The 27,766-nt window shown below is 51.4% G+C and overlaps 1 protein-coding gene across 1 annotated transcript in view; it reads left to right on the top strand.

Moving 5' to 3' along the window:
* The window catches only part of LOC310636521 (uncharacterized protein), a 194,046-nt gene that overhangs the window by 749 nt on the left and 165,531 nt on the right, over positions 1–27,766 (top strand). The gene's annotated exons all lie outside the window — the stretch shown is intronic.

The raw sequence follows: 27,766 nt of genomic DNA, 5'->3' as shown, positions 1-27,766 counted from the left end.
CACCCTGAGGAGGCCCTCTCTGTGGGAACGCACAGGGCGCAGGGAGCTTGATGCCGGCAGCAGATGTTCCCTAAGGTACTCCGGCCCCATGCCATGGAGTGCTTTGAATACCGTTACCAGTACCTTGAATCTCACCCGGAAGACAACTGGCAACCAATGCAGCTCACGGAGCAGAGGTGTAACGTGGGAGTATCGGGAGACTCCCAACACCACTCTCGCGGCTGCATTCTGTACCAGTTGGAGCTTCCGAGTGGTCCTCAAGGGCAGCCCCATGTAGAGAGCGTTGCAGTAGTCCAGACGAGAGGACACGAGCGCATGAGTGACCGTGCACAGATCATCCCGGCTAAGATAGGGCCGCAACTGACGCACCAGGCGAACCTGTGCAAAGGCCCCCCTAGTCACGGCTCCTATATGATCTTCCAAGGTGAGCCGTGAATCTAGGAGGACCCCCAAGTTGCGAGCCCTATCTACGGGGGGTAATAGTTCACCCCCCATAGTTAGAGATGGAATATCCGAATAAACCCGGGATGAAGATATGCAAAGCCACTCAGTCTTGTCGGGGTTGAGCTGGAGTCTGTTCCTCCCCATCCAGACCCGAACCGCCTCCAGGCAACGGGACATCACGTCGAGGGCATCACTGGGGTGGTTTGGGGTCGAAAAGAAAAGTAATAATATAATAATAATAATATAATATAATAATAATAATAATAATAATAATAATAATAATAATAATAAAAAGAAGAAGAAGAAGAAGAAGTTGGAAGGGACCTTGGAGGTCATCTAGTCCAACCCCCTGCTCAGGAAGGAAACCTTATACCATTTCAGGCAAATGCCTGTCCAGTCTCTTCTTAAAAACCTCCAGTGTTGGAGCATTCACCACCTCTGGAGGCAGGTTTTTCCACTGGTTAATTGTTCTAACTGTCAGGAAGTTTCTCCTTAGTTCTAGGTTGCTTCTCTCCTTGACTAGTTTCCATCCATTGCTTCTTGTCCTGCTCTCAGGTGCTTTGGAGAATAGCTTGACTCCCTCTTCTTTGGGGCAGCCCCTGAGATATTGGAACATTGCTGTCATGTCACCCCTCACCCTTCTCTTCGTTAAACTACACATACCCAATTCCAGCAACCGTTCCCTATATGTTTTAGCCTCCAGTCCCCCAATCACCTTTGTTGCTCTTCTCTGTACCCTTTCTAGAGTCTCGTCATCTTTTTTACATCGTGGTGACCAAAACTGGATGCAGTATTCCAGGTGTGGCCTTACCAAAGCATTGTAAAGTGGTATTAGTACTTCACTTGATCTTGATTCTATCCCTCTGTTAATGCAGCCTAGCACTGTGTTGGCTTTTTTGGCAGCTGCAGCACACTGCTGGCTCATATTGAAGTGATTGTCTACTAGGACTCCGAGATCCCTCTCACAGTTACTACTATTGAGCAAGCTACCACCTATACTATACCTGTGCATTTGATTTTTCCTGCCTAAATGTAGAACCTTACTTTTTTCACCATTGAATTTCATTTTGTTAGATAGCGCCCAGTGTTCGAGTCTGTTCAGATCTTCCTGTATTTTAAGCCTATCTTCTGGAGTATTGGCTATTCCTGCCAGCTTGGTGTCGTCTGCAAATTTGATGAGTTCCCCATCTATCACCTCATCCAAATCATTAATGAAGATATTGAAGAGCACTGGGCCCAGAACAGAGCCCTGGGGCACCCCACTACACACTTCCTTCCATGTAGATGCAGTTCCATTGAGGACCAAATGCTGAGTATGGCCTGTCATCCAGCTACGAATCCATCTGGTGGTGATGCTATCTAACCCACATTTTTCTATCTTATCAAGTAGTAGATTGTGATCTACTTTATCAAAAGTCTTACTGAAGTCCAAGTAAATTATATCTACAAAATTTCTCTGGTCCACTAATTTTGTCACTTGGTCAAAGAATGTATTAAGATTTGTCTGGCATGATCTGTTTTTGACAAACCCATGTTGACTTTTAGTGATGACTTTGTTTGCATCAAGGTGTTCGCTGATTTGTTGTTTGATTATCTTTTCCAGAATCTTCCCAGGTATTGAGGTCAGGCTGATAGGTCTGTAGTTTCCTGGATCTATTTTTTTCCCTTTTTTGAAGATGGGAACTACATCAGCTCTCTTCCAGTCCTCTGGTAGTTCCCCAGTGCTCCAGGATCTTTGAAAAATATAGTTCAGGGGTTCTGAGATCACGTCTGCCAGTTCCTTGAGAACCTTGGGGTGTAATTCATCTGGTCCTGGTGATTTGAACTCGTCTAGGCTGGACAGGTGCTCACTTACCATTTTCTTGCCTATCTTAACTTGCGTTTCTATTCTGTTTTTTATGGCACTGGTTTGGGTAGGTTGGACTGTTTTTTCCCTTTGTGTAAAGACAGATGCAAAAAACGAATTAAATAGTTCTGCTTTCTCCCTATTGCTTGTCACCTTCTTGCCACTTTCCCCCACTAATTGACCAATCATTTCCTTAACTTTTTTCTTGTTTTTCATATGTTGAAAGAAGCATTTTTTGTTATTTTTGACTTTGGTTGCAAGCCTTAGTTCATTTTGAGCCTTAGCTTTCCTCACTTCATCTTTGCAGGCACAGGCTATTTGCTGATATTCTGACTTAGTTATGTGCCCCTCTTTCCAATTCTTATACTTGTCCTTTTTATCCTTCAATTTATCAGAGAGTTCTTTATGCAGCCATGCTGGTTTCTTTTGAGAGCTGTTATTTTTCTTATTTGTTGGTATTGTACTAGACTGGGCCTTTATTATCTCACTTTTCAAAATTTCCCAAGCTTCTTGAGTTGTTTTCCCCTTTAGGATTCTCATCCATGGAATTCTTCCCATGGTCTCTCTATGTTTATTGAAATCTTTCCAGGTATTGATGCCAGCATGATTAATCTGTAGTTTTCTGGATCCATATTTTTCTTTCTTTTGTAGGATTTTATAAAATATACAAAACATTTCACCAGGAAGTCAGGATCAAGTAGTCGTGGAGCTCATAAGTGCATACTCGGAGGAAGGAAGGAAGAAAAGGAATTAGAAATGGGTGGCTTGGTTATACTAGCCTCAATTCTCTTTCCTTCTCTTACGTGATGCCTTATTTTTTTCCTGATTCCTATAGTTCATTCTGGACTTACTAGCACAATTCAGACCGGAATCTTGGTCGTTGCGTGAAGCGGTCATTGAGATGTGACTTGGCTGTTTTGCTCAAATATTATAATCCTTCTCTTGTGGGCCTAGTTGTTAAGCTGTTTCACGGGTCATTAAGCAGACAAAGTCTCAAGTGAGGAATCTGGGGTTGTCTGAAGTGGGCAGGAGAGGCCATGTGAATGCTGTCACAGGGCACGTGCGAGTTGACGGGTTCCTGGAGAAGCTTAGAGATGCTTTGGGATACCTTGCATGGAAACATGTATGAAACATGTGGCATAGACAATGGCACAAGGCTGCAAAGGCCTCCGGTCTGGGCTTTGAAGTTGCATTTCTCAGTGACAATGATGACACTGGTCAGATGTCCAGTCCTGGGGTCAGTGGGAGCTGGCTGAGGCCCCTAGGCCTCTATTTAAGGCCCAGGTCCACCCCAGCATTGCTATGCATCAGGATTGTTTTTGCATAGCCAGGCTGACAGAGTGCACACTTTTAGAGGGGGGGCAGCTTTACATCCCACCTCAGCACCCCCCAACTCATGGGTGACCTGTGCCTGATCCCCAGGACCAACCCCACCCCCGAGGCACCCCCACAACCATTGCCTAGGCCAGGGGTAGGCCACCTTGGCTCTTTTATGACTCGTGGACTTCAACTCCCAGAATTCCTGAGACAGCCATGCTGAGGGGAAAGGGAGAGGTTTCCAAGCTGAGCCGTGCTGGCTCAGGAATTCTGGGAGTTGAAGTCCACGAGTCATAAAAGAGCCAAGGTTGCCTATCCCTGGCCGTAGACCTCCCTCCACTGAAGAACTCCCAAGGTTACTAATGATTGCAACCAGTGTGTGGGATTATACTTGTAGAGAGAAGTGGTCACATGACCTCTCAGCTAACCTCTGCTTCCATGAAAGACCAAAATTCCAGTCCCAACTGTGGTCATAAGTTGAGGACATCTCTCCTAGAGATGTGGGGCCTCCATCACTGGAGATTTTCTCTCATGTATATTGAGGACCCTTCCCTGGGCAGAGGGTGGGACTGGAAGACCTTCATAGTGCCTTACAAGGCTAAGCTTTTGTGATTTCTCAAAAGGAAATAATATTCTTCCTTTCTTTTTCTTTCTAACACCGGATGAAAGATTGTGACCAAAGATTTACCTGGAAGCCAACTATCAACAGAGAGGAGAAATTCATCCCAAGGCAGCAAGTGCCAGAAAGCATGGAGCCTGGGAAACTCTTGGATCCTCCGTCTGACACAGGTAGCACTCCGGAAAACCAGGAAAGAACCCATGAATGCTCAGAGTGTGGAAAATCCTTCGTTCATTGGTCCCTCCTTTTGACCCACAGGAAGGTCCATGTGGGAATCGGATCCAGTCAAGGTTTGGAGAGTGAGAAATCCTTTTCTGGAAAAGAATCGAAAGATCCCAAAAGCCCCCCCAGCCAAAAACCCTATGAATGTGAGGAATGCAACTTATCCTTTGGTCGAAAGTCACACCTTCTTAGACATCAGAAAATCCACACCGGAGAGAAAGCTTTTCAGTGTCTGGAATGTGGGAATTTTTTCCGTGAAAAATCCAGTCTCAGAAACCACGCGAGAATTCACACAGGGGAGAAACCTTACAAGTGTTGGCAATGTGGGAAGTGCTTTTCTCAGAACTCAAGTCTTTGGGCCCATGAGAGGATTCATACGGGAATAAAACCTTACAAATGCTTTGAGTGTGGAAAATGTTTCTCCCAGAGTTCAGATCTTCGTAGTCATGAGAAAACGCACAGAGAGGAGAAAAAGGAAAAGTGCCTCGAATGTGGGAAATATTTTTCCACAAAATCAAATCTGCTTCAACATCAGAGACGTCACACTGTAGACAGACCCTATGAATGCCCAGAATGTGAGAGACGATTTGTGGATTCTTGTGAATTTCAAAGACACCAGAAACGGCACAAAGGATTGCTACCCTATAAATGTATGGAATGTGGGAAAAGTTTTATTTCGCCAAGCCAACTTCAGATTCATCAGAGAATCCACACAGGGGAGAAGCCATTCAAATGTGGGGAGTGTGGGAAATGCTTTTCCCAAAAACAAGAACTTGGAAGCCATCAGAGGGTCCACACTGGAGAGAAGCCCTACAGATGCTTAGAATGTGGAAAATGTTTTGGACACAAGGGAGGGCTTTGCGCACATCATAAAACCCACACGGGGGAGAAGCCACATCAATGCAACGAATGTGGAAGATTTTATAGCACTACATCAGCCCTTAAAAGCCATATAAAAATTCACACAGAGGAAAAAAACTTCAAATGTTTAGACTGTGGGAAAGCATTTGCTCATTCATGTTCCCTTATAAATCACAGCCGAATCCATACAGGAGAGAAACCGTACAAATGCTCAGAGTGTGATAAATGTTTTTCACGGAAAGATACTCTTGTGAAGCATCAGCGAATCCACACTGGAGAAAAACCATATAAATGTCTGGAGTGTGGGAAATGTTTTCCCCATTCTTCAACACTTCGCATGCACACCAGAAGTCACACAGGAGAGCAGCCTTATAAGTGTGCAGAGTGCGAGAAAAAATTTCATTGTAAATCAAAGCTAAAAATGCACCAGAAAGTCCATAGCAGAGATAAATCTTAGTTGTGAACACTTTTTTTCAACAGTCACATCTTAACGTTTACCAGGAACATGACACAGACCCAGAAGGGAAAACCTACAAATATTTGATGTGGGGAAAATATTTTTTCCAGTGAAGTAACCTCAAATACTAGGAGTGAGTACACAATGAGGGCGTAAGTGTTGAGAGTGCGAGGATGTTTTCCTCATAAAGTCGCATTAGTAACTTGCCAGAGGGATTACACAGAAGAGTTATAAATGTGTAGGGAGTATGTATAATGTTTTGCAGAGTACAGGTAGTCCTAAAGATTTGGCCACAGCTTGGAATGGATTTCCAGTCACAAATTGCCTACAGTCCTAACTCAAGGCACCCAGGCATTTTTGTTAATTCTTACTCTCTGTTTGTTGATCAGTGAGGAGAACTGAAGATTCAGCTGAGAAGAAAAAGGGGGTGGGTGGGGGGAGGGTGGAATTAGGATGCATCCGGTTGCTTATTTAATGAGAAAGTGTTGATGTTGAATATATGTTGGCTGAGGATAAAGATTGAATGTTTCTTTTTCCTATTGTCTTTTTTTGGAGGGTTTTCTTTTTATCACATCCTCTTTTTCATATATTCACACACAGATATTTGTTTCAAGTTTCTTTGATCTGTGAATATAATCCTTATTAAAATTGTTCAAAATAAACAAGTGGGATCTTTTCAGGAAGTTCAAAAAAGTCACATTGGAAGAGCAAGTAAAAGACAATGCTAATTTGGAGTAAAAACTTTGGTTATGGTATTGATTTAGACAAGTGGCAAGAATTATGGGAAAGGAATAGGAAGCTCCCATTAGCTACTGCGTACAAAGAAAACGTATGTAGGATGTCCTATAGGTGGCACCTCCCCGCCCCTACGTGAGATTAGCTAAAATGGATAAAAAGACCTCACCGAAATGTTGGAAATGCAAATAATCGCTAGGGACCTACTTCCGTATGTGGTGGGAATGCTCAAAAGCACAAAATTTTTGGCATTTGATAAAACAGTAGTTAGAAGAGATACTAATGCAGAGCATCGAGTTAAAGCCAGAACTCTTTCTACCAAAGACAAATATAATAAATAAAGGATCCCTATACCTATTACTAATTTAACCTAATTTAATTTATTTTTTAACTTTGTATACCATGTTTTAACTGCCCTGTACACCGCCCCGAGTCCTTTGGGAGAGGGGCGGTATATAAATCCAATAAAATAAATAAATACTAGGGACGCGGTGGCTCAGTGGGCTAGGATGCTGAGCTTGTCGATCAGAAGATTGGCAGTTTGGCGGGTCAAATCCCGAGTGCCGGGTAACAAAGTGAGCGCCTGTTACTTGTCCCAGCTTCTGCCAACCTAGCAATTCGAAAGCACGTAAAAATGCAAGTAGAAAAATGAAGACCGCTACGGTGGGAAGGTAACAGCATTCCGTGCGCCTTTGGCGTCTGGTCATGCCGGCCACATGACCACGGAGTCATCCTTGGACAAGCGCTGGCTCTTCGGCTTTGAAACGGAGATGAGCACCGGCCCCTAGTGTTGGAAACGACTAGCACGCATGTGCGGGGGAACCTTTACCTATACCTATTACTACACATGCTAACAGCAGCAAGATTAGTCTTTGGGCAGAGATAGAAAGATAATGAGACACCCTCAGAAGAAGAGGTAATAAGATTTCATCCTGTGCTGAAACGGATAGGTTGACGTTAGAACTCAAGGATAAGAGTGAAACAGATTATTATGAAATCTGGAACAAATTGTATAATTGGTTGAAAAAAAATATTGGAAAAACTTTCTGATTCAGCAAAACACATTGGTCAAGAAAGATACCGGTCAAAGGAAAAATATTAAAAGTGAAAATTAAGAATATAGATGATGGGATCTACCAGAGAAAATATTTTTAAAAAGAAACATTTGTTTGAATATGTGGAGTATGGATTATAGAAACCAATCGTTAATTATTCCTCTTTACAAATGCAAACCTAGCAAACACACTGTTAAGCAACTATTATGTGATTTATGTTTTAAAAAAAACAATAAAACACGTGGGGGGGGTGGAAGGGTCAAAATGGGAGTCCGATTGTGCCACACTCTGTAGTCAAAAGCCCTGCTGCTTTTTAGCTGTGTATGTGATGCCCTTCAAAACAGCCACCATCTTGGTTCTTTTGACTGCATCTTCTCTAGCTGGAGACTTCGGACTTCCAGGGTTGAATTCCAAGGTGTAGATTCTGGATGAAGTTTAGGGAAATTGTCCTGGAGATTTGGATGGATCCCTGCTGTTAAGAGTGGGCCATTGGTGGCTCCCTACTGGTGCCTAACTCACTCGGGGATTCAATGAACCACATCTTACTTAGGACCAGGGCTTTTTTTCTCATTGAACGCTCAGAACGGAGTTCTGGCATCTTTTTTGGATGGAACCTCGTAGGGTAGGCAAGGCGGGTTTGTATGACACGTGTGAGTTCCGGCACCTTTTTCTTTTACAAAAAAAAGCACTGCTTAGGACATACATTCTGATGGGTTTGGGTTTTATTATTGTTTTTAATGTATTGTAATTTATTGTTGTATTGCATAGGGCATTATGTTTAATTTTTCTTAATTTTTGTATCTTTGTATTTTAGTATTTATTGCCCTGTTCACCGCCTTGAGTCCTTCGGGAGAAGGGCGGTATACAAATTAAATTATTATTATTATTACTATTACTATTATTATTATTATTATTATTATTAATTATTCAGTGCATTCGGAAAATATTCAGACACACACACACACACACACACCCCGCCTTCACTTTTGTCAATTTTGTTATGCAGCAGCCTGATTCTTCAGTTGTTGAAATTCTTTTTTTTCCCCATTAATCTACACTCAGTGCCCCATAATGACAGAGAGAGATGGAAGTTCAGTCCAGGCAGCCCTGACCCAGATCGAGACGCAGCTTTATTCTCATTTATCTATTCTCCAATTTAGAAACCGTCCACGTCACAGAGCGACCGATTTGCCTTGCGGGGAATAGATCGATCCACCTTTTCTGGAAAAGGATCCCGGGGGACGCCTAAAACAGGCACGGCTCCTCTGGCAGCTGCCCGGCCTCACCCAAGCCCTGCAGCAGGAAGAGCAGCCCCGCTTCCAGCCCTCCGGGAGGGACGCTCTTCCCATGGGCAGAGGAAACCTCCGCAAGGGATCCCGTCGGAGGATCGGGGGAGCACGTGATCCAGGCTGGGAGGGGGGAAGGAGAAGAGGCGGCGAAGGGGCGGGGCTTCCAGGTGGAGGCGGAGCCCAGGAGGAGATCAGAAGCCCCGCCCACGCCTCGGTCCTCCCACTCGCTGGATCTCCGCTTCTTTCCGCGCGTCTCGCTTCGCCCTGGCAGGATCGGCGCTGGATCCCTCGGGAGAGGCTTCTGGATCGCGATCCGGGCAGTCCTGGCTGCTCTCCTCCCTCCGGCCTTTGGGGCGCCCCTCCCGCCAGGAGAGCTTTTCCCCGCAAGCAGAAAGGTAGCTGCGGATCCGCCTCTTCGTCCTGCAGGGATTTCCTTGGGGAGATTCGGCTCTGGCGTCGCCTGCAGGGAGCGGATCCCTCCCTTACCTCCAGGGGGACAAAGGGGGGGATCCCTCCCCGGGCTGGATCTGCGCCGTCTTTGCCCGGCCGAGGCTCCGGGTGTATCCAGGAAGGAGCTTTTGGGAAGCTGCTCCAGAGGACTTCTCTGTGGTCCGTCTCAGCACGAGGTCTCTTGAGTATGCATATCCCGCACGTGCGGCTGAACAAATGGAGGGAGCGGAGCTTTAAGAGATTTCTTGAGATTTGTAATGAGAGCTCAACACAGACTGGCCTCGTTGCAACGGGGAGGGGAGGGTTTGGGGGGGGGTAAAGAAACCCAGTTTAAATTAGTTAAATTGAGCTCATGCTGTCCTAACTCACAAAAGGGATCCTCTTTCTTTGTGCTCTGTCTAAAAGGCGAAGAATAAAATGCTTTGGGGGTTTTTTTAATCCCCTTTATATCCCGCCCTTCTCCGAAGACTCAGGGCGGCTTACAATCTAAGCACAAACCAATGTGCTTAGCAATAGCCTTCATTCTATGTATATGCCTGCTTATTAGGGCTTTCGCCCTAATATTATTACAAAGTCAGCTTATTGCCCCCAACAATCTGGGTCCTCATTTTACCTACCTCGGAAGGATGGAAGGCTGAGTCAACCTTGAACCTGGTGGGATGCGAACCTGCACTAATTGCAGGCAGCTGGTGTTACTTAAGCAGGCATTAGCCCACTGCTCCACCAAGGAGGCTTTTGTTAGTTTTAGATTAGTTTTCAGGCTACTTTGAATTTCTAAACTTTACATTTTCCTTGTTTTGCCCAGAAGAGTCTGTGATGTGGCAGCCCCTTTTCGGTGGATATTTTCCAAAGGAAGTTTTGAGGCTGCTCTTGTGAGCAGGTAAAAAGAAAAAACAAGCTGATGAGCAAAAGGCTGCCTTTCCTAATTGTACATATTTTTGAAACACTTGTCTGGAAAGGGCAACCCTTTTCACACATGCTCTGCCCCATCTGATCTCCATCGTCTTCCTTTAAGTTTTACTACCCACAACTCTGCCTTTGTCCCTGTTGGACTTGATCTTGCTGGTTTCTTCCATTTTAGCTCATCGAGATCTTCTTGAATCACGATTCTGTCTCCATTATTTTGTATCCTCAACAAATAATTCCATATTCTCTTCCCGCTTTCAGGTCATTTACAGATTATGTTCCGCATCTGAGACTTTTTCATTTCTCTTTGCAGGAAACCAGTGAGGATGTGGCCGTGAGCTCCACAGAGGAGTAGGGGGACGTTCTTGGATCTGGACCCACCAACCTTTGGCCGGGAATCCATTGTAGAGAATTAGGAAATCGTGGCCCATTTGGAGAAGCAGCTTCCTGCATAAAGGGCCAATCGATTAAGGAGAAATCAAACTGGACAGAAGTGAGGGTCATCCCTGGACTTGAGTCACAGAGTTAACAAGTGACCTAGAGACCTCTTAGCTGCAACTAAAACGGTGAGTAAGGTAATGCAAGGTAATGATCAGAAGGTCGGCAGTTTGGCGGGTCGAATCCTGAGTGCCGCGTAACAGAGTGAGCGCCTGTTACTCGTCCCAGCTTCTGCCAACCTAGCAGTTCGAAAGCACGTAAAAATGCAAGTAGAAAAATAGGGACCACTACGGTGGGAAGGTAACAGCGTTCCGTGCGCCTTTGGCGTCTAGTCATGCCGGCCACATGACCACGGAGACGTCCTCGGACAAGCGCTGGCTCTTCGGCTTTGAAACGGAGATGAGCACCGGCCCCTAGAGTCGGAAACGACTAGCACGCATGTGCGGGGGAACCTTTACCTTTAAGGTAATGTTGGTTAACTCTTGGTTTGGAGAATAATCATATATTTTTTAAAAGTTTATTTGAGAAAACAGCAATGTAGAAAAATTGGGTTTTGCTCCCAAGGTGCTGGATTAAGGCATAACATAATTCTGTTAAGGACTACGTGTTGGGTGCTGTTGGTCAGCGAGTTCTGAATCCATCTAGTGACACTGTCTATTCAACATTTTTTTACCTTATGAAGAAGTGGTTTGTGGCCTACTTTGTCACATGCCTTACTGAAGTCAAGGTATATTAGGTCTACAGAGTTACGCTGTTCAGTATTTTAGTCACTTTGTCAAAGAATGCAGTAAATTTTGTCTGGCATTGTTGTGATTCCATGCCAGCCTATGATCCAGGCAATCTGAGGAGGAGGAAGGGGGGGAACTGGGGAGCCATTGGAGTCAGAGGAAGGCTCTGATGAGCTCCAAGATTTATATTCCAGTGAGGAGCCTGGCCCTTCCACTCATGCTCAGGATGAGAAGCAGCTGTATGGGGAGGCTGGGTCAGACTCGGAGGACGCACAGCTGGAGGACATGAGAGACGCCCGCAAATGAAGACAGGCCAGGAGAGTAGGCCAGAGGGAGGCAGTGGGGTGACTCTGGGGGAAGGGGAGAAGGCATTGAGAAGCCACGCTTTGAGGACTGAATTAGAAAAAGGGCATGTGTGGGCGGTGCTGGTTGCTGAAGGCAACCATTGCAAAGTACTTCATGGGATCATGTTCTGCCAGTGAATAATTTTTTTGTTTTGCATTGTGTTTCGTGTGGACAATTTTCTCCATTTGGATTGTGTTTTGTTGCCTTTTTTATGGACCATTTGGCAGGTTTGTTATCAATATGAAAAGGGCTTTTGTTTTCTTCTGAGTGTCCAGCCTACTTGTCAAAAGGGGTTTTGTCCTTGTGCATTTAGCAAGGATGTACATAGGCTGGGACAGAACAGGCGTGATCTGCTTTTGACAAACCCATGTTGCCTTCTGGTAAGAGCTTTGCCGGTTTGTAAATGTTCACAGATTCCTTCCTTGATCATTTTTCCCAGGATCTTCCCAAGTATTGCTGTCAGGCTGATGGGTCTATAATTTTCCGTATCCATTTCCCCCCCTTTTTGTAGTGTGTTATAAAATCTATTAAAAGGGTGGCAAAGAAGTGAGGGTCAAGCCATCATGATGTAAAAATCAGAAAAAGAAAAGGGAGTAAGAAATGGGTTGCTTACCCCAGGGCAGAGGTAGGCAACCTTGGCTCTTTCATAACTCCTGGACTTCAACTCCCAGAATTCCTGAGCCAGCCATGCTGAGGGGAAAGGGAGAGTTTCGAAGCTGAGCTATGCTGGCTCAGGAATTCTGGGACTTGAAGTCCACGAATCATAAAAGAACCAAGGTTGCCTACTCCTGCCCCAGGGTTTCCCAGCCCCCAGTCTCTGGGCTGGCACAGGCCACAGATTGCCAGAAACCGGGCCACACAAACAAGCCAAGCCCTGTCTGCCGGATGCAGGAAGCACGCAAAAACATACCCCTCCGGGCCACGGAATAACCTCTCTCCACGGCACCGGTCCATGGTGCCTCTTCTTTTCCTTATGCAGTGCCTTAATTTAGCGTCATTCCCTCTAGGTACTCCTTATATTATGACCACAGTTCAGTCCGGAATCTCCGCCTCTGAGAGAAGTGGTCATTAAATGAGATATCCTGTGACCGCTTTGCTCAACAACTGCAATCCTGCATTCATTTTTGTGGTTGTTAAGCTACTTCGCAAGTAGATGAGGTTCCAGATAAGGGTTGTCTGAAGTGGGCAGGAGAGGCCCTGTGAGTCATGGCACAGGCCACATTCGACTTGCGGGGGTCCTGGAGAAGCTCAGAGATGCTTTGGGACACGTTGCTTAGCAACAGTATGGAACAGGCGGCTTGGAGAATGGCCCAAGGTTGCAAAGGCCTCCAGTCTAGGGATTAGGCCGCCATTTCTCAGTGACAGGGTAGTGGCTGGGCTGAGGTCCAGGCCTGGAGTCAGTGGGAGCTGGCTGAATCTGCTGAAGGCCCCAGGCTTCCATTTAAGGCCCAGCTCCAGCGTTGTCAATCAGCGCTGCTGTGCATGCCCGAGCCTGGGCGGTCAGCCTTCCAGGAATGGCTGCACCTTTGAATCCCACTTCAATAGCTTCCCAATTCATGGGTGGCCTGTGTGCCTTATCTCCAGGCCCTCCCCAGCCCTGAGAAACCCCCACAGCCATTGGCCGGGGCTCCCTCCACTTAAGAACACTCAAGATCATTTAATGACCCCAACCAGGACTCTGGAATTATGTTTGGGGAGTGAAGTGGCCACGTGACCTCCCACTTGACTACTATTGCTTCACTGAACAACCGAGATTGCAGCCCCAATTCTATTCATAAATTGAGGAGTACCTCTAGCTTCGGAGCTTCTATTTCACTTTGTCGCAGGACAAGAGCCAAGGAGGAAAAGGTAGAGACAATGAAGAGCAGAAGAGGTTGCATCTGAGAGATGTGGGGGGGACAAAATCAGTGGAGATTTGATCTGGGGTGTACTGCAGAGGGTCAGACTGGAAGAGCTTCACGGTCCCTTTCAAGATGAGTAGCCTGTGATTCTCTACTTTTCTCAAAAGGAAATATTATTCATTTCTATTTTTTTTCACAGAAATAAAATATCGTTTCCAAAGATTTATCTACAAGCTAACCGTCAACAGAAACACAGGATGGAGCCTGGGAAACTCTTAGATCCCCCGTCAGACACAGGCAGCACTCCAGAAAACCACAAAAGAAGCCATGAATGCTCAGAGTGTGGGAAATCCTTTGCTCGCAGGTCCCTCCTTTTGACCCACAGGAAGGTGCATGTGGGAAACGAATCCAGTCAAGGATTGGAGGGTGAGAAATCATTCTCTGGAACAGACACCAAAGATCTCAGAAGCCACCCCAGCCAAAATCCCTATAAATGTATAGAATGTGACATATGCTTTGCTCAAAAGTCACAACTTCTTAGACATCAGAAAATCCACACTGCAGAGAAACCTTATCAGTGTCTTGAATGTGGTAAATTTTTCTGTAAAAAAGCCACCCTCAAAATCCACGAGAGAATTCACACAGGGGAGAAACCTTACAAGTGTTGGCAATGTGGGAAGAGCTTTTCTCAGAACTCAGGTCTTTGGTCCCATGAGAAGATTCATGTGGGAATAAAATTGTACAAATGCTATGAGTGTGGGAAATGTTTCACCCAGAGTTCAGGTCTTCGGAGTCATGAGAAAACGCACAGAGAGGAGAAAAAGGAAAAGTGCGTGGAATGTGGGAAATGTTTTCCCAAGAAATCACAGCTGAGGCGACATCAGAGACTTCACACTGGAGAAAAACCCTATGAATGCCCAGAATGTGAGAGACGATTTATGTTTTCTTGTGAACTTCAGACACACCAGAAATGGCACAAAGGAGAGCTACCCTATAAATGTATAGAATGTGGGAAAAGTTTTATTACACCAGCCCATCTTCAGATTCACAAGAGAATCCACACAGGGGAGAAGCCATTCAAATGTGGGGAGTGTGGAAAATGCTTTTCCCAAAAACAACACCTTGTAAGGCATCAGAGGTTCCACACCGGAGAGAAGCCGTACAGATGCTTAGAATGTGGAAAATGTTTTGGACATAAGGGAGGCCTTTGGGCACATCATAAAACCCACACGGGGGAGAAGCCACATCAATGCAACGAATGTGGAAGATTTTATAGCACTGCATCAGCCCTTAAAAGGCATGTGAAAATTCACACAGAGGAAAAATACTTCAAATGTTTAGACTGTGGGAAAGCATTTGCTCATTCATCTTCTCTTATAAGTCACAGCCGAATCCATACAGGAGAAAAACCTTACAAATGCTCAGTGTGTGATAAATGTTTTTCAAGGAATGATACTCTTGTGAACCATCAGCGAATCCACACTGGAGAAAAACCATACAAATGTCTGGTGTGTGGGAAATGCTTTTCCCAAAAACAAGGCCTTAGAATCCATCAGAGGATCCACACAGGACAGAAAATTCACACAGGGGAAAAAAACTACAAATGTTTAGACTGCGGGAGAGCATTTGCTGTTTCATCTCACCTTAAACGTCACAGCCAAATCCATACAGGAGAGAAGCCCCATAAATGCTCAGAGTGTGATAAATGTTTTTCTCGGAAAGATACTCTTGTGAAGCATCAGCGAATCCACACTGGAGAAAAAGCATACAAATGCCTGGAGTGTGGGAAACGTTTTGCCCATTCATCCACACTTCACATGCACACCAGAAGTCACATAGGAGAGCAGCCTTATAAGTGTGCAGAGTGCGAGAAAAAATTTCATTGTAAATCAAAGCTAAAAATGCACCAGAAAATCCATAGCAGAGATAAATCTCCTCAGTGAACAATTTTTTTCAACAGTCACATCTTAACGTTTACCAGGAACATCACACAGACCCAGAAGGGAAAACCTACAAATATTTGATGTGGGGAAAATATTTTTTTTAGTGAAGCAACCTCAAATACTAGGAGAGAGTATACAATGAGGCAAAAGAGTGTAAGTGTTGGGAGTGCGAGGATGGTTTCCTCACAGATCCGCATTAGTAACTTACCAGAGTGATTACACAAAAGAGTTATAAATGTGTGGGGAATATGTATAATGTTTTGCAGAGTACAGGTAGTCCTAAGGTTATGGCCACAATTTGGAATGGATTTCCAGTCATAAATTGCTTGCACTCCTAAATCAAGGCACCCAGAGATTTTTGTTAATTCTTACTAGCCGTTTGTGGATCAGTGAGGAGAACTGAAGATTCAGAGAGGAGAAAAGGGTGGGGGGAGGGTGGAATTAGGATGCATCTGGTTGCTTATTTAGCAATAAAATATTGATGTTGAATATATGCTGGCTGAGGATAAAGATCACAAGTTTCTTTTTCCTACTATCTTTTTTGGCGGGTTTTCTTTTTATCACATCCTCTTTTTCATCTATTCACACACAGATATTTGTATTAAGTTTCTTTCTTTGATCTGTCAATGCAATCTTTATTAAAATTATTGTTCAAAATAAACGAGGGATGTTTTCAGGGAGTTCCAAAAAAGTCAAAATGGAGTCACGATTGTGCCACGCTCTGCAGTCAAAGCTCTGCTGTTTTTTAGCTGTGTATGGGATGCCCTTCAAAACAGCTGCCATCTTGGTTCTGTGACTCCACCCTCCCTCGCTGGACACTTCGAACTTCCAGGGTTGAATTGAAAGGTGTAGATTTTGGAAGAACTTTAGGAAAAATGTGCTGGGCATTTGGATGGACATTGGTGGCTCCCTACAGGTGCCTAACACACTCGTGATTCAACGAACCACACCTTGGGGGGGGGCGTTTCCTCCACTTTCATCCTGAAGCAAATCTCTGTCCATCATGGATCCAGGTCATAAATATACCTTTTGGGGGGTGGAGTCTGTTGTACCTTCAAACGTTTGCAGGCTGATGACCCATTATGGATTCCGGTCATAAAGTATCTGTTGGGCCTGGCACGCCCGACATTCGGACGGGCCGCGGGGCGACTCACCAGACTGCCGGCACCCGCGGAGCGCCCCGCCAGGCCCCGAAAACCACCGCCGTCGCCCACGGAGCGCTCCGCCAGGCCCCGAGACTGATTGCCGGTGCCTGTGGATTCCTGGAGGGCCGGGACGGTGCTCGGCCGTTGCCCCGCCCCAGCGCCCGTCTGCCCAGCACCCGAAGAAGCCACGGAGCACCCTACCCGTTCCCAGCAACCCCCGCCAGTCTCTTCCTCCTGGCGAGCTGCGGCGCTCCGGAAAAGACCGCCCGTCAGCTGGGAAGGCGGCGGCGGCCCGCTTGTCAGCTGGGGAGGCGCGGATCGGCCCGGCGGCTCCCGGAAGTGGCCAACGAGCCGGGGGAAAGCGCAGCTGCCGTGTTCGGCCGGGGAACGAGCTACCGGCCTTCAGAGACTGGGGACACAATGTGGCTGGGCGCCAGGGTAACTTAGGGGGTGGTGAAGAACCCCCCCCCGGTTGGGGTAGGGCTCAGGGCGAGGCTTGCGGCGGATTGGAACACTGAGGGGGAAGATGGAAGCGTGCGAGACTCTGGGGAAAAAGAGGGTGGTTTACTCCGACTTAATGGACGTCTTCGATGAGCGGGAGTGCGATTCGTTACCACCCCACCGGCCGACGGATTGTGCCATCGAGTTTGAACCTGGTGCCAGACTGCCTAAACCCCGTATGTACGCCATGTCCCCGAAGGAGATGCAGGAGTTACGGCGGTACATGGATAAGAACTTGGAGAGAGGGTTTATCCAACCAGCTCGATCTCGGGTGGCGGCGCCAGTGCTCTTCCGCGAGACGAAGGATGGGGGCTTGCACTTGTGTGTGGACTACCGGGGGGTTAACGCGGTGTGCGTGGAGCACCTCTATCCCCTTCCTTTGATGAAGGACCTGCTGGCCCATTTGGCAACAGGCCGGGTATTTACTAAATTGGACCTGAAGGAAGCCTACTACCGGGTGAGGGTCAAAGCCGGGGACGAGTGGAAGACTGCGTTTAATTGTCCCCTTGGTAGCTTCCAGTTCCGAGTGATGCCGTTTGGCCTACAGGGAGCTCCGGCTGTGTTCATGCAATTGATCAATCAGGTCTTGCATGAGTTCCTGTATCGGGGAGTTCTGGTGTACTTAGACGACATCCTAATTTACTCGGACACATTGGAGGAGCATGTACTCCTAGTGCGTCAGGTGTTGACTAGACTGTTGGAAGCGCAGCTCTATGTTAAACTGTCCAAGTGTGAGTTCCATAGGGCCCAGCTGGACTACCTTGGGTATCGTATATCGGCGGCAGGTGTGGAGATGGATCCTAGAAAGGTACACGCCATTCAACAGTGGCAGCCTCCGCGGACTCGTCGACAGTTGCAAAGTTTCCTTGGCTTTGCCAACTTCTACAGACAGTTCATCCCACGCTTCGCGGCCATCGCCCTGCCGTTAACAGATCTGCGCACACGACAATTAAAGACACGCCCGCGTCCAGGGCTTAAGTTGGAGTGGTCCACAGCGTGTCAGCGGGCATTTGAGGAACTGAAGTCCCTCTTCGCTAAAGAGCCCGTTTTGCGACATCCCGACCCCGAACTGGCCTATGTCGTACAGGCGGATGCGAGCGATGTTGCCCTTGGGGCCGTCCTTCTTCAGCGGAGTAGTGCCGGGGTCCTACAGCCGTGTGCTTACGCCTCCAAGAAACTGACTCCCACTGAACGGGCCTGGGCAGTGTGGGAGAAGGAGGCTTTTGCGGTCCATTGGGCCTTAGAGACTTGGCGACACCTCCTGGAAGGGGCCTCCCATCCATTTGAACTGTGGACGGACCATAAAAACCTGGAGGCCCTACAAACCCCTCGCCGCCTGTCGCCTAAGCATGTCAGGTGGGCTCTATACTTCCGTCGCTTCAGGTTTGTGCTGAAGTATGTGCCGGGGGGTCGGAATTTTCTGGCGGATGCTTTATCCCGCATGCCACAGTTTGACAGCAAGAGGGAGGAGGTGGTGCAGGCACTCATCCGAACACTGGTGGAGGAGGGGGATGCTTCAGAGAGTGCTGGACAGGTGACGGAGGAGAATTTGAACCAGGCCATCCAAAGGGCCTTACAGGAGGACGCCTGGTTACGGAGTAATCCGGGACTATTGACTATGCGGGACGGCCTGGCGTGGCATGGAACACGATTGTATGTACCTGAAACTGTGCGGCCACGCGTTCTGCATGGGTGTCATGACACCAAACAGGCGGGACATTTCGGGTTTGTCAAAACCTTGCATCTGGCACGTCGTCAATTTTGGTGGCCCCGCATGAAGAGTGACATCGAGGAGTATGTGCGGCGTTGTCATGTCTGTGCTACTACAAAACCCCGGGTTGGGAAGCCTTTGGGGCTTTTGCAACAAGTAGCTGACCCGTCTCGGCCATGGCAAGACATCGCCATGGACTTCGTTGTGGACCTCCCAGAGAGCAAGGGTCACACCGTTATTTGGACAGTGGTCGACCTGTTTTCCAAACAGGCACACTTTGTTCCATGTAAGGGGTTACCATCAGCTCGTCGACTAGCTTGGTTGTTTCTCACGCAAATATACCGACTGCATGGAGTGCCGCGACGTGTAATCTCAGACAGAGGGGTGCAGTTCACGGCTCGATTTTGGAGAGACTTCTTGCGTCATATCGGCTCGTCGCAGGGACTGAGTACGGCCTATCACCCCAGCACCAACGGGGCCGCAGAACGAGCCAACGCTGCCGTTGAACGTTATCGGCGAAGCTACGTCTCTTTTCGGCAGACGGACTGGGTAGACCTGTTAGCGCTTGCTGAAGTGGCGTACAATAACGCCGTCCATAGTAGCACTGGCTTCTCTCCATATCGGGTGGTCACAGGTCATGAATTTGTTCCCTTTGCTGAATGCCTCCAGGAGGAGGGTTCTTCATGCTCTCCGCAGGACTGGATGCGTCAGATCACGGCCGTCTGGGGGGCGGCGAAGGAAGCATTGGACCGGTCTGCCGTGGCGGCCAAAGCACAGGCGGACAAGAAGCGGAAACCCTTTGTTACACCGCGGGTGGGGGACCTGGTTTACTTGTCCACCAAGTACTTACGGTTACAGGTCCCGTGCCGCAAGCTAGGACCCAAATACCTCGGACTGTTCCGGGTGGTGCAGGTGGTAAACCCGGTGATGGTGCGACTGCGGTTGCCTAAATTCTTGGGTAAGGTCCACCCGGTGTTCCATAGCAGCCTGCTGAAACCTGCTCCAGCGGCTACTACGGCGGCAGGGGAGAGGGGTCCCGGACCGGTTCACGCTGACCAGTATGAGGTGCAAGAGGTGTTGGACTCCAGGGTGCGGAGGGGCGTCATACAGTATCTCCTTCGGTGGAAGGGGTACCCGGTGGAGGAGGCAACGTGGGTGTCGCGGGAAAACGTCCATGCTCCACGTTTGGTCCGAGCATTCCACCGAGCCCATCCTAGCAGGCCGGGGGGTAGGGGACATGGAGGTGTAGGCAGAGTGACTGATTCTATAACCTTGTTCTCTACGTCTGCAGGAGGACCCTTGGTAGGGGGGGCGGCATGTCGGGCCTGGCACGCCCGACATTCGGACGGGCCGCGGGGCGACTCACCAGACCGCCGGCACCTGCGGAGCGCCCCGCCAGGCCCCGAAAACCACCGCCGTCGCCCACGGAGCGCTCCGCCAGGCCCCGAGACTGATTGCCAGCGCCTGCGGATTCCTGGAGGACCGGGACGGTGCTCGGCCGTTGCCCCGCCCCAGCGCCCGTCTGCCCAGCACCTGAAGAAGCCACGGAGCACCCTACCCGTTCCCAGCAACCCCCGCCAGTCTCCTCTTCCTCCTGGCGAGCTGCGGCGCTCTGGAAAAGACCGCCCGTCAGCTGGGAAGGCGGCGGCGGCCCGCTCGTCAGCTGGGGAGGCGCGGATCGGCCCGGCGGCTCCCGGAAGTGGCCAACGAGCCGGGGGAAAGCGCAGCTGCCGTGTTCGGCCGGGGAACGAGCTACCGGCCTTCAGAGACTGGGGACACAATGTGGCTGGGCGCCAGGGTAACTTAGGGGGTAGTGAAGAACCCCCCCGGTTGGGGTAGGGCTCAGGGCGAGGCTTGCGGCGGATTGGAACACTGAGGGGGAAGATGGAAGCGTGCGAGACTCTGGGGAAAAAGAGGGTGGTTTGGGCTGGGGGGTGGCTTACCGGCTGCAATGGTGGTGGGGCGGGTACCAAAGGGTGGGGACCATGGGAGGCGTTAGTTAAGAAGGGTGTGGGCGGGGTGGAATGATTAGGGGTGTGGTGGAGGGTGGTGGCTTGGCTGGCTATTTAACAGCGTTGATGATTCTGTAGAATCTGTCAAGCCCCGCCGGCCTCCCGTCCGCTCGGGCCTCGACATTACCTCCTCCGTCGGGCCCCGTACTCCCGGATGGTGGGCGTGGCTTCTTCTGCCGCCGCAGCGTCCTGCCCCAGCCCTGCCAAGCAGCCGGCCGCTCCCCAGCTGATCGGCGCGCCCGGCTCGCACCTGCCCGGTCCCCAGCTGATTGGTTCGCCCGGGCAGCACCTTTCCCGGACCCCGGACGCTCATATAGAGGGCGTGGCTTCGTCTGCCGCCACAGCATGCCGCCGCAGCCCCGCTGAGCAGCCAGCCGCTCCCCAGCTGATCGGCGCGTCCAGCTCGCACTTTCCCGGTCCCCAGCTGATCGGCGCGCCCGGGCAGCACCTTTCCCGGACCCCGGACGCTCAAGTAGAGGGCGTGGCTTCGCCCGGACTTCGCGGAGCGCGCCGCCGCAATCCCGCCAAGCAGCTGGCCGGCGCTCAGCTGATCGGCGCGCCTGCTTCCAGACGGCCGGCGGGGGCGCGCTCGCCTCGTCACCAGGGACGGCGCCGGGCGTCCACCGGTCTGGCGCTGACGTTTGTTTCTCGGTAGCTGGACTCTGGACTGCGGATGGCGCCCGGGCAGCAACGGGCTGAACCATGCGGGCAGTTGGACACGTTCCAACAAACTCTGGAGGGGTGTGTGGCTGTGCCCATTTCGCCTCCCTCTGTTACTGGACTCGGGGGGAGTTTAACGCCCGCAACACCAGCATGGACTGGGGCGCGCGAGGGAGCGGAAGGACAGAACTCACCTGGGAGGGGCTTTGACGGGCTGCAGCAGTGCACACGATGGGTGGTGGCTACGCACGGTGATGGGTAGGGTGTTTATGGGGAGGCGGGCGGATGCCGGTTTGCTTTGAAGGGGTGGGGTTAGGGTGTGGTAACATGATAAAAGAGCGTTGAGGCTAGGTGCCTCAACGCTGACTTTATTGCGGTTTGCTTTGTGGAAGAAATAAACCTGGTCACCCGTTCCTTTTGGAGTGCTTTTGTTTCCCTGGCAGAGGACGTCGGGACAGTAAGTCAGCGTTATTCCAGGATACCTACTGCTGTTACTCACGCTTTGGGCATGGCAGAGGATCCATCGGGGCTTGATTTGGCAGCCGAGGAGGAAGGGGCTGTTGGGGTTGCAGTTGCAACTTCACCTGATCCTGGCGTGACAGAGGGGCCAGCAGTGCGGCCGAAGACCAAGGGGACTATGGCCTCGGCTGAGGCTGGTGATGGTTGGGAGGAAGGGTCTCTGGCTCAGAGTGGGGAGGGGTGGCAGAGCCCTCCCTTGGAGCGTTTGGACCAAGTTCGTGGAGAGGGCCATTCACGAGCCTCAGTGTCGGCTTGGAGGGAGCAGCGGCTGACGGAGGAGGAGGGCGAGGAGTGGAGCTACTCTACGGCCCCAGGGGCCTATACAATGGATGTGTTGCGGGACCGTTTTGGGGAGTTTGGATGTCAGGACACTGCACCTTGGTCGTCTTCGGGACTGGCTCAGGAGACGCGGCGATGGTCGCTACAGAGGTTGACACCTGGCCAGTCGGGCCAGCCCAGTTTCCGCCTGGAAGGCCCAAGGTTTCGGGGCCCGTCATCACGGCTGACAGGGATGGGAGCTGCTCAGGCCGACCGACAACACCCCGGGGCGTCGGGCCAGGCAGAGGCCACCAGGTGGGCAACAACGGCCGGGGCGTCCGCCAGGCCATGGAGCGGGCGGCACCAAGCTCCAGGTATAAGGGGGCCCAGGGCCCAGGGGGGCCCCTGGGGCCCAGGGTTTTTCTGGGGCCCTCCACCCTGACCGGCTCGCCATGTTCCTAAGCCACACCATTCACCACCTGGACCAGTACGGTGCAGCCTATGCCTCCCAATGGGCCATGGTGGTGGCCATCACAGCAAGCCTGCAGGGAGAGGCCGCAGCTTGGGCGGCTGACCTGTATGGCGAGCATGCTCGGGAGCTGGCTGATGTCGGTTTGTTCCTGGAGTCACTGCGGACGCAGTTTGAGGATGTGGCCCGCACCCACAGGGCTGAGGCGGAGGTGGTGGGGCTGCGAGAACAAGGCAGGCCCGCAGCAGAGTATGTCGCTGAATTCCGCCGGGTGGCCCGTAAACTCCGCTCTTGGCCGGAACGCTTGTTGGTACACCACTTCCAGTCAGGATTGGACGGGGCGCTGCGGAAGGCGTGCATGGTGCGTGGAGTGCCCGAGCGACTGTTGGAGTGGTATCGGGTCACTGTAGAACTCGACGTCCGGCTGCGCGAATGCAGGGGTAAGTCGGAGGGGGTGGTCGGGACCCGTAGAACCCCTGAGAGGCCAAAGGAGGAGGATCGGAAGGCCGTGGTTCCAACGGCAAACCCACCTGTGGCGCTTTCGAGACCAGCTATAAGATGTTTCCGGTGCGATCAGCCGGGACACCGAGTGGCCACTTGCCCCTTGCCGGCACCTCGTGCCGCCGCCGCAACTCCCGCCGGAAAGGGCCCCACAGCACGAAAGTTGGTGGAGCGTTCAAGAGCTGCTCACCAGCTGGCGACCCCGATGACGACATCAGCAATCGGCGCGGAAACACCCATTGGGAGACTTTGCGATTCCTTGTCGTTCCTTCAATGACGGAGACAGTGATTCTGGGGTTGACGTGGCTCGACAAGTGGGGCCCCACGATCTGGTGGGGGGAGGGCTGTCGGCACCTACGGCTGGGGACAGGGCCACAACCACCACCACACGCATACGTGGGTCCTTCTGAGCAGCTAGGTGGTAAGCGGGTTCAAGGGGCAGAGGGGGAGGCAGAAACCTGCTTCCCACAGGTGTACACCGACCTAGCAGAGGTTTTTGACGAGAAAGAGTGTGACGCTCTGCCTCCTCACCGTGCGACAGACTGCGCCATCGAGCTCGAGCCGGGCGTAAAGCTGCCAAAACCGCACATGTACGCTTTGACACCTCGCGAGATGCAGGAGCTACGCCGTTATATCGACAAAAATCTCGCGAGGGGGTTCATCCAACCTGCCCGATCCAAGATAGCAGCGCCAATACTGTTCCGGGAGAAAAAGGATGGCACGCTTCGCATGTGTGTCGACTTCCGAGGCGTCAACGCGGTCTGCATCGAACACCTATATCCGCTGCCACTCATGAAAGTTCTTCTGGCACACTTGTCAACGGGACGCATCTTCACGAAGCTAGACTTACGGGAGGCGTATTATCGGGTGCGGATCAGAGCTGGGGATGAGTGGGAAACAGCGTTTAACTGTCCATTGGGCAGTTTCCAGTTCCGAGTCATGCCGTTTGGACTTCAGGGGGCCCCAGCCGTCTTTATGCAGATGATAAACCAGGTGCTCCATAAGTACCTGTACCGCGGGGTGCTGGTGTACCTGGATGACATTTTGATATATACTGAGACTATGGAGGAGCATATCACCCTCGTGCGCCAGGTGCTACGGAAGTTGCTGGCTGCCCGTCTTTATGTGAAGCTCACTAGATGCGAGTTCCACAAGACGAGGCTGGATTATCTGGGGTATCAAGTGTCTGCATGCGGTATAGAGATGGACCCTCGCAAAGTGGAAGCCGTTTTGCAATGGCAGGCGCCGCGGACGCGGCAACAGCTGCAGAGTTTCTTGGGGTTCGCGAACTTTTACCGCCAGTTCATCCCAGGTTTTGCAGCAACGGCCCTGCCGCTGACGGACCTGTTGCGGACGCGACAATCCGGGGAGAAACCACGTCCAGGGTTGAAGCTGGCATGGACCACCACGTGTCAACGGGCATTCGAGACTTTGAAGGCCCTGTTTGCCAAGGAGCCGGTGTTGGTACATCCCGATCCCGACCGTCCGTATGTGGTCCAAGTCGACGCCAGTGATGTCGCGGTAGGGGCTGTGCTGCTGCAACGGAATACGGAGGGCGTACTGCAGCCATGTGCCTACTCCTCCAAGAAACTGTCATCGGAGGGGCGCTCATGGGCGATTTGGGAGAAGGAGGCGTTTGCCGTGCGCGCAGCCTTGGAGACATGGCGACATCTACTGGAGGGGGCTGTCCATCCTTTCGAGGTCTGGACAGACCACAAGAACTTGGAGGTCCTGCAGTCCCCGAGGAAACTGGTGCCCAAGCACGTCAGATGGGCTCTTTTCTTCCGACGATTTAATTTCGTTCTGAAGTACGTACCGGGGGGGGCGGAACTTTCTTGCTGATGCACTCTCGCGGCTGCCGCAATACGACACCAAACGAGAAGCAGTTGTACAAGAGCTCATCCCGCCTAGCGCATCCCCGAGTGCGACCCAGGCAATCTGCAGCGTGGGGGACGATTTGTCCCGTGCCATGGATGAGGCCTTAGCTTCAGACACTTGGCTGAAGGAGCATCCCGGTCTTCTGACTATGCGCGACGGCTTAGCTTGGCACGGGGATAAGCTGTATGTGCCTCGGACACTACGTCACGCCATTCTGCGCTGATGTCACGATGCCAGGCAGACCGGTCACTTCGGCTTCCTGAAAACTTTACACTTGGCACGCCGTCAATTCTGGTGGCCGGGCATGAAGGCGGACGTGGAACACCATGTCCGGGGCTGTCACGTATGCGCCACGGTAAAACCCCGTGTTGCGAAGCCGTTAGGCCTGCTACAGACAGTTTCGGACCCTGTACGACCATGGCAAGACATTGCCATGGACTTCATCGTCGGGTTGCCCAAAAGCAGGGGTTACACGGTAATCTGGACAGTCGTCGACCTTTTTTCCAGACAGGCGCACTTCGTCCCCTGCAAGGGGCTGCCGTCCGCCAAACGGCTGGCACGACTGTTTCTAACCCATATCTATCGGCTGCACGGGGTCCCCCGACGGATTATTTCGGACCGCGGGGTCCAATTTACAGCACAGTTTTGGTGGGAGTTTCTACGACACATTGGCTCTACCCAAGGCCTCAGCTCCGGTTACCATCCAAGCACTAACGGGGCCGCTGAAAGGGCCAACGCCACGGTGGAAAGGTTCCTCAGGAGTTATGTGTCGTACCAGCAAACAGACTGGGCAGACCTCCTGGTATTTGCTGAAGTCGCCCACAATAATGCTGTGCATAGCAGCACGGGTTTGACACAATTCCAGGTGGTGGCGGGGTATGATTTCGTCCCTGTCCCGGAGTGTGGACAGGGATCAGCGACACCCACCGGGCCTGGGGAGTGGATGCACCAATTAGGGGCCGCCTGGAAAACCACTAGGGAGGCGATGGTGAAAGCCCAGGCACGGGTGAAGGAGCAGGCAGACAGGAAAAGGGAGCCCTTTGACACCCCCAAGGTTGGGGAGTAGGTGTATCTGTCAACCAAATATTTGCACTTACGGGTACCGAGCAGGAAGCTAGGCCCCAAGTTCCTTGGCCCTTTCCAAGTGATTCAAGTGATCAACCCCGTGACCGTTCGTTTACGGTTACCAAAGTTCCTAGGGAAGATCCACCCTGTCTTCCATAGTAGCCTATTGAAGCCCGCTAGGGGAATAACAGAGAAGGCGAGTGGGAACGCTCCGGGGCCTGTACACGGGGACCAGTACGAAATAAAAGCGATCTTAGATTCTCGGGTACGGAGGGGGCAAATACAGTATCTCGTGATGTGGAAAGGATATACATTGGCCGAGGCTTCATGGGTCAGAAAAGGGGATGTTCAGGCAGATCGTCTGGTCATGGCTTTTCACCGTACACATCCCTCCAAACCGGGGGGTAGCACTGGGGACTCAGCGGCTTGTCTTCGTGGAGGTCTATCTTATCGTTCTTCTTTTGCAGGAGGGCAGATGGTAGGGGGAGCCGACTGTCAAGCCCCGCCGGCCTCCCGTCCGCTCGGGCCTCGACATTACCTCCTCCGTCGGGCCCCGGACTCCTGGATGGTGGGCGTGGCTTCTTCTGCCGCCGCAGCATCCTGCCCCAGCCCTGCCGAGCAGCCGGCCGCTCCCCAGCTGATCGGCGCGTCCAGCTCGCCCTTTCCCGGTCCCCAGCTGATCGGCGCGCCCGGGCAGCACCTTTCCCGGACCCCGGATGCTCAAGTAGAGGGCGTGGCTTCGTCTGCCGCCACAGCATGCCGCCGCAGCCCCGCTGAGCAGCCAGCCGCTCCCCAGCTGATCGGCGCATCCAGCTCGCACTTTCCCGGTCCCCAGCTGATCGGCGCGCCCGGGCAGCACCTTTCCCGGACCCCGGACGCTCAAGTAGAGGGCGTGGCTTTGCCCGGACTTCGTGGAGCGCGCCGCCGCAATCCCGAGCAGCTGGCCGGCGCTCAGCTGATCGGCGCGCCTGCTTCCAGACGGCCGGCGGGCGCGCGCTCGCCTCATCACCAGGGACGGCGCCGGGCGTCCACCGATCTGGCGCTGACGTTTGTTTCTCGGTGGCTAGACTCTGGACTGCGGATGGCGCCCGGGCAGCAACGGGCTGAACCATGCGGGCAGTTGGACACGTTCCAACAAACTCTGGAGGGGGGTGTGGCTGTGCCCATTTCGCCTCCCTCTGTTACTGGACTCGGGGGGAGTTTAACGCCCGCAACACCAGCACGGACTGGGGCGCGCGAGGGAGCGGAAGGACAGAACTCACCTGGGAGGGGCTTTGACGGGCTGCAGCAGTGCACACGATGGGTGGTGGCTACGCACGGTGATGGGTGGGGTGTTTATGGGGAGGCGGGCGGATGCCGGTTTGCTTTGAAGGGGTGGGGTTAGGGTGTGGTAACATGATAAAAGAGCGTTGAGGCTAGGTGCCTCAACGCTGACTTTATTGCGGTTTGCTTTGTGGAAGAAAAAAACCTGGTCACCCGTTCCTTTTGGAGTGCTTTTGTTTCCCTGGCAGAGGACGTCGGGACAGAATCAACGCTGACTTCATCTGTCTT

The sequence above is a fragment of the Vipera ursinii genome (genome assembly GCF_947247035.1).
Source record: "Vipera ursinii genome assembly, chromosome: 2".
NCBI classification, from domain to species: domain Eukaryota; kingdom Metazoa; phylum Chordata; class Lepidosauria; order Squamata; family Viperidae; genus Vipera; species Vipera ursinii.
Note: the sequence above shows the minus strand (reverse complement) of the source record. Positions and strands in the feature narration are given on the sequence as shown.